At 56.7% G+C, this 11,212-nt stretch overlaps 2 non-coding genes and 1 pseudogene across 2 annotated transcripts; all 3 read left to right on the top strand.

Moving 5' to 3' along the window:
* The first annotated feature begins 6,158 nt into the window (after nt 1–6,158).
* LOC145655573 (18S ribosomal RNA) lies at nt 6,159–7,997 on the top strand. Its single transcript, XR_014121637.1, has one exon. It is a non-coding gene; the product is annotated as an 18S ribosomal RNA (ribosomal RNA).
* An 881-nt stretch (nt 7,998–8,878) lies between these two features.
* Nucleotides 8,879–9,032, top strand: LOC145655572 (5.8S ribosomal RNA). Its single transcript, XR_014121636.1, has one exon. It is a non-coding gene; the product is annotated as a 5.8S ribosomal RNA (ribosomal RNA).
* Nucleotides 9,033–9,646: 614 nt separating this feature from the next.
* On the top strand, nt 9,647–11,212 carry LOC145655574 (28S ribosomal RNA; annotated as a pseudogene; the record flags this gene model as incomplete).

Here is an 11,212-nt window from a genome sequence, read left to right on the forward strand (position 1 = left end):
GTCTATTTCTAGGCTTATATAAAGGGTCAAACTTCTTGAAGTGTGCCCAGGCCCAGAGCTACTTTGCTGGGCATGACTGTGTTTGACCTCTTGGGTCTGGAAGTCTGGTAGTAGTAGTAGTATGATTTAAAGGCACAAAGTGATTGAAGTGTGCCCAGGCCCAGAGCTACTTTGCTGGGCATGAATGTGTTTGACCTCTTGGGCCTGGAAGTCTGGTAGTAGTAGTATGATTTAAAGGCACAAAGTGATTGAAGTGTGCCCAGGCCCAGAGCTACTTTGCTGGGCATGAATGTGTTTGACCTCTTGGGCCTGGAAGTCTGGTGGTAGTAGTAGTATGATTTAAAGGTACAAAGTGAATGAAGTGTGCCCAGGCCCAGAGCTACTTTGCTGTGAATGACTGTGTTTGAACTCTTGGGCCTGGAAGTCTATTTCTAGGCTTATATAAAGGGTCAAACATCTTGAATTGTGCCCAGGCCCAGAGCTACTTTGCTGTGCATGACTGTGGTTGACCTCTTGGCCCTGGAAGTCTGGTGGTAGTAGTAGTATGATTTAAAGGCACAAAGTGAATGAAGTGTGCCCAGGCCCAGAGCTACTTTGCTGGGCATGACTGTGTTTGACGTCTTGGGCCTGGAAGTCTGGTAGTAGTAGTATGATTTAAAGGCACAAAGTGATTGAAGTGTGCCCAGGCCCAGAGCTACTTTGCTGGGCATGACTATGTTTGACCTCTTGGGCCTGGAAGTCTGGTAGTAGTAGTATGATTTAAAGGCACAAAGTGATTGAAGTGTGCCCAGGCCCAGAGCTACTTTGCTGGGCATGAATGTGTTTGACCTCTTGGGCCTGGAAGTCTGGTGGTAGTAGTAGTATGATTTAAAGGTACAAAGTGAATGAAGTGTGCCCAGGCCCAGAGCTACTTTGCTGTGCATGACTGTGTTTGAACTCTTGGGCCTGGAAGTCTATTTCTAGGCTTATATAAAGGGTCAAACATCTTGAAGTGTGCCCAGGCCCAGAGCTACTTTGCTGTGCATGACTGTGGTTGACCTCTTGGCCCTGGAAGTCTGGTGGTGGTAGTAGTAGTATGATTTAAAGGCACAAAGTGAATGAAGTGTGCCCAGGCCCAGAGCTACTTTGCTGGGCATGACTGTGTTTGACCTCTTGGGCCTGGAAGTCTGGTAGTAGTAGTATGATTTAAAGGCACAAAGTGATTGAAGTGTGCCCAGGCCCAGAGCTACTTTGCTGGGCATGAATGTGTTTGACCTCTTGGCCCTGGAAGTCTGGTGGTAGTAGTAGTATGATTTAAAGGCACAAAGTGATTGCAGTGTGCCCAGGCCCAGAGCTACTTTGCTGGGCATGACTGTGTTTGACCTCTTGGGCCTGGAAGTCTGGTAGTAGTAGTAGTAGTAGTAGTAGTAGTATGATTTAAAGGTACAAAGTGAATGAAGTGTGCCCAGGCCCAGAGCTACTTTGCTGGGCATGACTGTGTTTGACCTCTTGGGCCTGGAAGTCTATTTCTAGGCTTATATAAAGGGTCAAACTTCTTGAAGTGTGCCCAGGCCCAGAGCTACTTTGCTGTGTATGACTGTGTGACCTCTTGGCCCTGGAATTCTGGTGGTAGTAGTAGTATGATTTAAAGGCACAAAGTGAATGAAGTGTGCCCAGGCCCAGAGCTACTTTGCTGGGCATGACTGTGTTTGACCTCTTGGGCCTGGAAGTCTGGTAGTAGTAGTAGTAGTAGTAGTAGTAGTAGTAGTAGTAGTATGATTTAAAGGTACAAAGTGAATGAAGTGTGCCCAGGCCCAGAGCTACTTTGCTGGGCATGACTGTGTTTGACCTCTTGGGCCTGGAAGTCTATTTCTAGGCTTATATAAAGGGTCAAACATCTTGAAGTGTGCCCAGGCCCAGAGCTACTTTGCTGGGCATGAATGTGTTTGAACTCTTGGGCCTGGAAGTCTGGTAGTAGTAGTATGATTTAAAGGCACAAAGTGATTGAAGTGTGCCCAGGCCCAGAGCTACTTTGCTGGGCATGACTGTGTTTGACCTCTTGGGCCTGGAAGTCTGGTGGTAGTAGTAGTATGATTTAAAGGCACAAAGTGATTGAAGTGTGCCCAGGCCCAGAGCTACTTTGCTGGGCATGACTGTGTTTGACCTCTTGGGCCTGGAAGTCTGGTGGTAGTAGTAGTATGATTTAAAGGCACAAAGTGATTGAAGTGTGCCCAGGCCCAGAGCTACTTTGCTGGGCATGAATGTGTTTGAACTCTTGGGCCTGGAAGTCTGGTAGTAGTAGTAGTAGTAGTAGTAGTAGTAGTAGTAGTAGTATGATTTAAAGGTACAAAGTGAATGAAGTGTGCCCAGGCCCAGAGCTACTTTGCTGGGCATGACTGTGTTTGACGTCTTGGGCCTGGAAGTCTGGTAGTAGTAGTATGATTTAAAGGTACAAAGTGAATGAAGTGTGCCCAGGCCCAGAGCTACTTTGCTGGGCATGACTGTGTTTGACCTCTTGGCTCTGGAAGTCTATTTCTAGGCTTATATAAAGGGTCAAACTTCTTGAAGTGTGCCCAGGCCCAGAGCTACTTTGCTGGGCATGACTGTGTTTGACCTCTGGGGCCTGGAAGTCTGGTAGTAGTAGTATGATTTAAAGGCACAAAGTGATTGAAGTGTGCCCAGGCCCAGAGCTACTTTGCTGGGCATGAATGTGTTTGAACTCTTGGGCCTGGAAGTCTGGTAGTAGTAGTATGATTTAAAGGCACAAAGTGAATGAAGTGTGCCCAGGCCCAGAGCTACTTTGCTGGGCATGACTGTGTTTGACCTCTTGGGCCTGGAAGTCTGGTAGTAGTAGTATGATTTAAAGGCACAAAGTGATTGAAGTGTGCCCAGGCCCAGAGCTACTTTGCTGGGCATGAATGTGTTTGACCTCTTGGGCCTGGAAGTCTGGTGGTAGTAGTAGTATGATTTAAAGGTACAAAGTGAATGAAGTGTGCCCAGGCCCAGAGCTACTTTGCTGGGCATGACTGTGTTTGACCTCTTGGGCCTGGAAGTCTGGTGGTAGTAGTAGTATGATTTAAAGGCACAAAGTGATTGAAGTGTGCCCAGGCCCAGAGCTACTTTGCTGGGCATGACTGTGTTTGACCTCTTGGGCCTGGAAGTCTGGTAGTAGTAGTATGATTTAAAGGTACAAAGTGAATGAAGTGTGCCCAGGCCCAGAGCTACTTTGCTGGGCATGACTGTGTTTGACCTCTTGGGCCTGGAAGTCTATTTCTAGGCTTATATAAAGGGTCAAACTTCTTGAAGTGTGCCCAGGCCCAGAGCTACTTTGCTGTGCATGACTGTGTGACCTCTTGGCCCTGGAATTCTGGTGGTAGTAGTAGTAGTAGTAGTATGATTTAAAGGTACAAAGTGAATGAAGTGTGCCCAGGCCCAGAGCCAGGCCTGGGCAGCAGGGGGCGCTCCTGGCCATGCCCAGCGAGTTTCGTGCGAATCGGACCTGGTCCGGAAGAGATACGAAGGGAAAACTCATTACTCGTCGGGGTGGCACATCCAGGCTCTCGACCCTCCCAAAGCGTCCGACCAGGGTGCACCCTGCCGGGCATGGTTAGCCGCCAGCCCCCTTCCTGGAGGTCTGGTTGGCACGGGGTTTTGATTTATCGGTTTCATATCTCTGGGCTCCTTGGGAGCAGAAAGTCGGTTGAGGGCCCTTTGGAAAGAGCCGGGGCTGCCGTTTAACGCTGTCCAAGCGGCAGGCGAAGCGCACCCACCGTTTTTACGCTATGATTTTTTAAAACCGCCGGGGCGGCAAACACAGGGCCGGTCGGGTTTGAAGACGAATATCTCTTCGGCCCTTGGGAGGAGAGAAGCAGCGCGGGTCACCTTTGAACGCGCTCGCTGCCAGGAACGTCTGGCGTAAAAGTTTCGTGGGAATCGGACGTTCCTAGGCTGAGAAGCGAGCGCCCGCCCTCGGGCGGTCGGGGGCCCCTTTCTCATTCCCCGTCTGGGCTAAAAATACGAGGTCGGACCCGATGGACTCGGGAGACTGGAGAGTACCAGGGAGACCCTGGAAGCAGGCGACCCGACCCACGCTTCGCTGTCTCCTCGGCCCTCGGGAGTAGAAGCGCGGGGACGGTGGCGTGGGCAGCAGGGGGCGCTCCTGGCCATGCCCAGCGAGTTTCGTGCGAATCGGACCTGGTCCGGAAGAGATACGAAGGGAAAACTCATTACTCGTCGGGGTGGCACATCCAGGCTCTCGACCCTCCCGAAGTGTCCGACCAGGGTGCACCCTGCCGGGCTAAGAGAACAGCCAGGTGAACCCTGGAGGTTCCGAACTCCAGACCCCTGGACCCGACGGCTCAGTCCGCCTCAGGTGCACTACAGAGGTCCTCGGGCTGTCCCTGAGTGCATTAAAACGGAAATCAGAATTACTCCCCCGGGTGGCACTTCCAGGCTCTCGACCCTCCCAAAGTGTCCGACCAGGGTGCACCCTGCTGGGCATGGTTAGCCGCCAGCCCCCTTCCTGGAGGTCTGGTTGGCACGGGGTTTTGCAAATAGGTCCCGTCGGGTATATGGGAGAGCAAAGAGAATCAATGGGGTCCAAGCACTAAATTCATCCAGTGGCGTTCTCTGGAAGCCCAAGGGGAGTCCGAGGGGTGTTCGGCCGGCAAGGGGAGCTCTCCCTCGGACACATGATCAAACGCCTGTCCCCTACCGGAAAGTGGTGTGCTCTGGATGCCCCCCCCCCCCCATCCCCCGAGGGGGGTGCTTATCCCGCGAGGGGAGCCCTCCTCGGGTTAAGTGAACCATCATGCCGATTCCCCTATGGAAGTGGGCACATCCAGGCACACAGTCTGCTTTGCTCTCCCCGACCCGAGTGCGTCTGTTGGGCTGAGTGTACGCCCAGGCAACTGGATCCAATGGCTCAGTCCGCCGCAGCGTGCTTCGACGATGGGTCGTACAGCCATGCCACCAGGGTGGGCGTGTTTGTAAATGTACCAGTGGATTCTCGTCGGCCTGCCACATCCATGGTATCGACCCACCAGGCCTGTCCGACCAGGGGTTGACCCTGGACGGGCACGGTCTGTGGTTTGGCCCTTGTCCTAGATGAAATCGGGCACGGGGTTTTCTGGCCAGGTACCATCGGGTTACTGGGAGAGCGGCTTCGGTCTCCAGGTGAGACCAATGGTGAAGCAGCACGAGGCAATGGAGAGCATGCAAAGCGATGGGGAAGCCATGCACGGCAATGGCCACGAAAAAAAAAAAAAAATCACCACGGAAGGAACGTGAAGAACAAGGAGGAGTGTAGTGACACTGCCCAAAGCTGCCCGGTGTTGCAGGGGTCTATTGGTGTGTTGCTTCCTTGTTTGGTAGAGTGGAGTACCAGACCCGCCAGGGGTAGGCAAACCATTCCCCCTACGGTAAGTGAGGAGCCAGCCATTTGACGAGCGGGTGTCCACGTGTACGGGTGCGAGCGCTATCCCCCCACACGGGGTTAGGCCACGGCCTTAGGTGGACGTCTGCCGACCAGCCCCGGCTGATCCAGAACTTCTGATGTGGAGAGCGGTTTTGACAGATCCTCCCTGGTTCTAGCGGGTCAAGCCTCTGATGGGGGGTGGGGGTTATTTGTAACCCATCCCAGAACTCTCTGGGGGAGACTCAGACGGCCAGTCTGTCTACTCAGTTGTCCTATACTGGTGTCTGTGGTTTGGGAGGAAGGGAGTGCCCTGCTTTGTTGGCCTCCTCTTCAAACCTACCTGGGCCCACGAATCACTCTTCTTGGTTACATCACGAAACGTAGGTTGAGCGAGGCTAGGGGGGAGGGAATTCGACGAGGTCTTTCCCTTGTCCCCCCACCAGCGGCCCACGAAAATCAAAACGGCGTGAAGGGAGGGAACGCCGAAAGCACCTGGAGTCGGCCGTCCGCACCTCCGGAGGAGGTGGACGGGGTACGGTGCGGGCATGACCGGATGGGACAGCTTTGCATCAAGGTGAGAGGTCGGCGTCCGAAGGCCAGAGGGCGGTGCGCGAGCACGTTTACACTGGCCGCGGAAGCTGTCCTGGGTAGCCCTGTATGGCGTCTGGACCTGACGGCGCACGCACTTACAACCCGCTGCTTCCTAGCCCCCGGAAGGGGAGGCGGATGTCACTCGTGGTTCATCCCAGACCACGGTGCAAACTACCTGGTTGATCCTGCCAGTAACATATGCTTGTCTCAAAGATTAAGCCATGCAGGTCTAAGTGCACACGGCCGGTACAGTGAAACTGCGAATGGCTCATTAAATCAGTTATGGTTCCTTTGATCGCTCCACACGTTACTCGGATAACTGTGGTAATTCTAGAGCTAATACATGCAAACGAGCGCTGACCCTTCGGGGGATGCGTGCATTTATCAGACCCAAAACCCATCCGGGGGGCTCGGGCCCCCCGGCCGCTTTGGTGACTCTAGATAACCTCGGGCCGATCGCGCGCCCTCCGCGGCGGCGACGTCTCATTCGAATGTCTGCCCTATCAACTTTCGATGGTACCATAGTCGGCTACCATGGTGACCACGGGTAACGGGGAATCAGGGTTCGATTCCGGAGAGGGAGCCTGAGAAACGGCTACCACATCCAAGGAAGGCAGCAGGCGCGCAAATTACCCATTCCCGACACGGGGAGGTAGTGACGAAAAATAACGATACAGGTCTCTTTCGAGGCCCTGTAATCGGAATGAGCGTATCCTAAACCCATGGGTGAGGACCCATTGGAGGGCAAGTCTGGTGCCAGCAGCCGCGGTAATTCCAGCTCCAATAGCGTATATTAAAGTTGCTGCAGTTAAAAAGCTCGTAGTTGGATGTCGGGAGTGGGCTGGCGGTCCGCCGCGAGGCGTGCCACCGCCTGTCTCAGACCCTGTCTCCCGGTGCCCCCCGGATGCCCTTGGCTGGGTGTCCGGACGGGGCTCGGAGCGTTTACTTTGAAAAAATTAGAGTGTTCAAAGCGGGCCCGCTTCTCGCCTGAATACCTGAGCTAGGAATAATGGAATAGGACTCCGGTTCTATTTTGTGGGTTTCCTGAACCAGGGCCATGATTAAGAGGGACGGCCGGGGGCATTCGTATTGCGCCGCTAGAGGTGAAATTCTTGGACCGGCGCAAGACGGACGAAAGCGAAAGCATTTGCCAAGAATGTTTTCATTAATCAAGAACGAAAGTCGGAGGTTCGAAGACGATCAGATACCGTCGTAGTTCCGACCGTAAACTATGCCGACCCGCGATCCGGCGGCGTTATTCCCATGACCCGCCGGGCAGCGTGAGGGAAACCACGAGTCTGTGGGTTCCGGGGGGAGTATGGTTGCAAAGCTGAAACTTAAAGGAATTGACGGAAGGGCACCACCAGGAGTGGAGCCTGCGGCTTAATTTGACTCAACACGGGAAACCTCACCCGGCCCGGACACGGAAAGGATTGACAGATTGATAGCTCTTTCTCGATTCTGTGGGTGGTGGTGCATGGCCGTTCTTAGTTGGTGGAGCGATTTGTCTGGTTAATTCCGATAACGAACGAGACTCCGGCATGCTAAATAGTTACGCGGCCCTCCGCGGTCGGCGTCAAACTTCTTAGAGGGACAAGTGGCGTTCAGCCACGCGAGATGGAGCAATAACAGGTCTGTGATGCCCTTAGATGTCCGGGGCTGCACGCGCGCCACAATGGTTGGATCAGCGTGTGCCTACCCTACACCGAGAGGTGCGGGTAATCCGCTGAACCCCATTCGTGATGGGGACTGGGGATTGCAATTATTCCCCATGAACGAGGAATTCCCAGTAAGCGCGGGTCATAAGCTCGCGTTGATTAAGTCCCTGCCCTTTGTACACACCGCCCGTCGCTACTACCGATCGGATGGTTTAGTGAGGTCCTCGGATCGGCCCCGCCGGGGCTCCTCGCGGGCCTTGGCGGAGCGCCGAGAAGTCGATCAAACTTGACTATCTAGAGGAAGTAAAAGTCGTAACAAGGTTTTCGTAGGTGAACCTGCGAAAGGATCATTAACGGGTAACGCTGTCCGGCGTGCCTCCTCTCCCGACCCCCTCGACTTCGCCGTCCCCCCGCGTCGGGGCCCAGGGTCGAAAGGGTCTTCGGGGTTGCTGTTACACGTGGTCGCTTGCAGGTCAGGCTGGACAGAAGGCATAAAGGAGGAGCCTAGTCCCTCCCACCCCTTCCTCGTCCTCCGCCTCTTCCTCCGCGTCGTCCTTCAGCACCCCCCCCCCGCAGGCCCCGGTATTCTCTGGGTTCCAGCGCGAGAGACGCGTCGTTCAAAAAACTCGGCGTCCCCGCTCGTCGGGCGAAGGCCGGTTTCCCCTCACCTTGCCGGCAGGAGAAGCGCCTGCGAGTCGAGCGGGTCGTACGGGTCCGTCCCGCGCCCTCCCTCTCGCTCGCACGGCCGCTGCCTCCGTCCACCGCGAGGGGTTTTCCTATTTTGTTGTCCTTGTCATTCATCCCCGTCCCCTTGCTCGCTGACGAGCGGACTTTCCGGGGGGGTTGCGAGCGCTGCTCCTCGTGGGGCAGGCCATGGCCCTTCCTGTGTTCGTCCGCCCACCGGCGTCCTGGGGCGTGGTGGTGGTGGGTGGCGCAGCCGGTTCCCCTGCTTCTCTCTCTCAGAAAGGAGTCTCAGGGGGACCCCCGGCAGGTACCTAGGGCTTGGCCCACGCTACGTGAGTTCCACCCCTTTCGAGGGGTCGGACGGGGCGGGCGCGGAGGGCCGCGGTTCAAAGACTGACTCGTCTGCCACGTGGGGCGTGTGGGCAAAGCGCAACCCCGCGCCCGTTTCAACACTCGCAGACGGGGGCGCCTGACCGGTTGGTGAAACCTTTTAAACCTGTCTTTGTAGTCGTGGTGAAAGACCTAAACTGAGCCTGAAATAAAAGAGTACAACTCTTAGCGGTGGATCACTTGGCTCGTGCGTCGATGAAGAACGCAGCCAGCTGCGAGAACTAATGTGAATTGCAGGACACATTGATCATCGACATTTCGAACGCACATTGCGGCCCCGGGTCCATCCCGGGGCTACGCCTGTCTGAGGGTCGCTATTCCTATCTGTCGGACCTGCCTTCTCAGGCGGGACCGCGGTTGGAGGTTCGTAGGTGGGGGGGTGCCCCCTGGCCTCCGTCTTCCTAAAAGCAGACGGTTCCCGGTCGCTGTCTCGGTGAGATCCGGTCGGCGGGTTCGCTGCGGTTGAGTGCCCGTTCTCCGTGCACAAGCTTCTCCTCCCCCGCTTCGGTTCGTTTCGGTTCGTTTCGGCTCCGCTCCTGGCCTGGCCAGGAACGTGGTCCCCTGCGCCCGAGAAAGAAGCGAGCGTGGCTGCCGGTGGGTTCTCTCCGCTTTGGCTGCCCACGTTTTCGCTTCTTTTCTCACCCCCTGCGCAGGCGGATCACGGAAAGGTGTCTGTTCTGTTCCGTTACGTGCGCGAGCGGAGGGAGGTTGTTGTTACATGCGTTCCCCCCCCCCTCCCCCGGTGGGGGGGTGGGGGGGTCGGGGTTCGGGTGGCTCTGCCTCTGGCGTTTTCCTTACGGGCCGACCTGTCCGTGGCACGTCCGTGACGTCCCGACCTGTGTCCTCGTTAGCCCGGGTGAAAAGGGACTCGTCCCCTAACCCGGCGGTGTTCACGCTTCTGGGCAACCCTCCAGAGCGAACTCGGGAGCGACCTCAGATCAGACGAGACAACCCGCTGAATTTAAGCATATTACTAAGCGGAGGAAAAGAAACTAACAAGGATTCCCTCAGTAGCGGCGAGCGAAGAGGGAAGAGCCCAGCGCTGAATCCCCCGTCCGGGTGCGGGCGAGGGGAATTGTGGCGTATGGAAGTCTGTTTTCTTCCTGGCGCGGGCCGGGGGCCTGAGTCCTTCTGATGGAGGCTCAGCCCGTGGACGGTGTGAGGCCGGTAAATGGCCCCAGCCCCGCCAGGGTAGCGGTCTTCTCGGAGTCGGGTTGCTTGGGAATGCAGCCCAAAGTGGGTGGTAAACTCCATCTAAGGCTAAATACCGGCACGAGACCGATAGCGAACAAGTACCGTAAGGGAAAGTTGAAAAGAACTTTGAAGAGAGTTCAACAGGGCGTGAAACCGTTAAGAGGTAAACGGGTGGGGTCCGCACAGTCTGCCCGGGGGATTCAACCCGGCGGTGAGGCCGTCCCTGTCGCGCGAGTGTGCTCCGCTTCCAAACCCCCGGCGTTCCCCCTTCGGGGGGTCGCGTCGGGGGCGGCGGGGCCGCCGCGCGGCGCGGGTCTCGGCCGCCGTCGGGCGCACTTCCTCCGAGGCGGTGCGCCGCGACCGGCTCCGGTTCGGCTTGGAAGGGTCAGGGGGCGAAGGTGGCTCGTGAGCTCCGGCCTCGAGCTTTACAGCGCCCTCCCGCCCCGACTTCGCCGCTTGCCACCCGGGGCCGCGGGCGAGTACCTCCGCGCCTTCCTCCCCCTGCGGGGGCCGAGGACGGGGCCCCTCCGCTCCCGACGCGGCTGTCGACCGGGCCGGACTGTCCTCAGTCCGTCGCCTGACCGCGCCGCGCCGCCAGGGCGGGGACCGGCCCTCGTACCAAAGGGCGCTCGGGGTCGGCGGCGATGCCGGCTACCCACCCGACCCGTCTTGAAACACGGACCAAGGAGTCTAACGCATGCGCGAGTCAAAGGGCTGGATGAGACACCCTACGGCGCAATGAAGGTGAAGGCCGGCGCCCGCCGGCCCAGGTGGGATCCGCCCCGCTACGGCGGGGGGCGCACCACCGGCCCGTCTCTCCCGCTCCGTCGGGGAGGTGGAGCTAGAGCGCATGCGATGGTACCCGAAAGATGGTGAACTATGCCTGGGCAGGGCGAAGCCAGAGGAAACTCTGGTGGAGGCCCGCAGCGGTCCTGACGTGCAAATCGGTCGTCCGACCTGGGTATAGGGGCGAAAGACTAATCGAACCATCTAGTAGCTGGTTCCCTCCGAAGTTTCCCTCAGGATAGCTGGCGCTCGTACGCAGTTTTATCCGGTAAAGCTAATGATCAGAGGCATTGGGGCCGAAACGATCTCAACCTATTCTCAAACTTTAAATGGGTAAGATGCCCGGCTCGCTGGCTTGGAGCCGGGCATGGAATGCGAGCCGCCCAGTGGGCCACTTTTGGTAAGCAGAACTGGCGCTGCGGGATGAACCGAACGCCGGGTTAAGGCGCCCGACGCAGACGCTCATCAGACCCCATAAAAGGTGTTGGTTGATATAGACAGCAGGACGGTGGCC

The sequence above is a fragment of the Electrophorus electricus genome, unplaced genomic scaffold, assembly GCF_041902795.1.
Source record: "Electrophorus electricus isolate QZ-2024a unplaced genomic scaffold, ASM4190279v1 Scaffold282, whole genome shotgun sequence".
Classification (NCBI taxonomy): Eukaryota; Metazoa; Chordata; class Actinopteri; order Gymnotiformes; family Gymnotidae; genus Electrophorus; species Electrophorus electricus.